Source organism: Schistocerca cancellata, chromosome 3 (assembly GCF_023864275.1).
Source record: "Schistocerca cancellata isolate TAMUIC-IGC-003103 chromosome 3, iqSchCanc2.1, whole genome shotgun sequence".
In the NCBI taxonomy this organism is placed as follows: domain Eukaryota; kingdom Metazoa; phylum Arthropoda; class Insecta; order Orthoptera; family Acrididae; genus Schistocerca; species Schistocerca cancellata.
In genome coordinates this window covers 585577553-585578300 of record NC_064628.1, presented here as the reverse complement: position 1 = coordinate 585578300, position 748 = coordinate 585577553, and the positions used below count along the sequence as shown (strand labels likewise).

General features: G+C 48.0%; 1 non-coding gene across 1 annotated transcript; it reads left to right on the top strand.

Moving 5' to 3' along the window:
* The first annotated feature begins 427 nt into the window (after positions 1–427).
* On the top strand, positions 428–501 carry Trnat-ugu (transfer RNA threonine (anticodon UGU)). The gene has a single exon. It is a non-coding gene; the product is annotated as a tRNA-Thr (tRNA).
* The last annotated feature ends 247 nt before the right edge of the window (positions 502–748 follow it).

The window sequence follows — 748 nt, the reverse complement described above, 5'->3', positions numbered from 1 at the left end:
CTGTCCCTGGTAGAGTTTGAAAACGTGAGGAACGTATTGAACAGTATATGGAGATAGTAACTGTTATCGAAAGAACAGATACCATTGATGAGCGTGCAGGTTGTCAAGAATAAATTGAGGGTTTCAATTAATTATCATTTATTCTAGAGAAGGTGCACGGTCATCGGTGGTATCTGTTCTTTCGAGAACAGTTACTATCTTCATGTATAGTTAAATGGCTATCCGGCCATTGATCTTCGTTTGTGCGAGTGCGCACAGGTTGCTCGAACTCTTACGGGAATCGTCAACTTAAGTGGGCGCGAGTAACGAGTGGATGGGAAAAGTACCTATTAGGAACATTACGTATGTAGATTGTGTACTGTTGGAAATGTGGGTCTCACGGAAAGCGTGCAAGGGTTAAGTCCCTGCAGTCGCGCTATTCATCTGTGTCTCGGTGGCTCAGATGGATAGAGCGTCTGCCATGTACGCAGGAGATCCCGGGTTCGAGTCCCGGTCGGGGCACACATTTGCAGCTGTCCCCATCAAGGTATGTCAACAACATCTGTCGGCGGGTGAGGGTTTCAATTAATTATCATGTACTGAACAGTGATGGTGCCCTATCAGCGGCAGTTACTTTGTCTTTAGCATTAGAGGTGGTTGTGATGGCCAATAGAATGTAACGCCTGGTGCTGTGCTGTGCTGTGCGGTGTCATAGCATGGCGCGTGTTTCCTGCAGGAGCCGCGCCCTAACAGCCCCATACGAGACGCG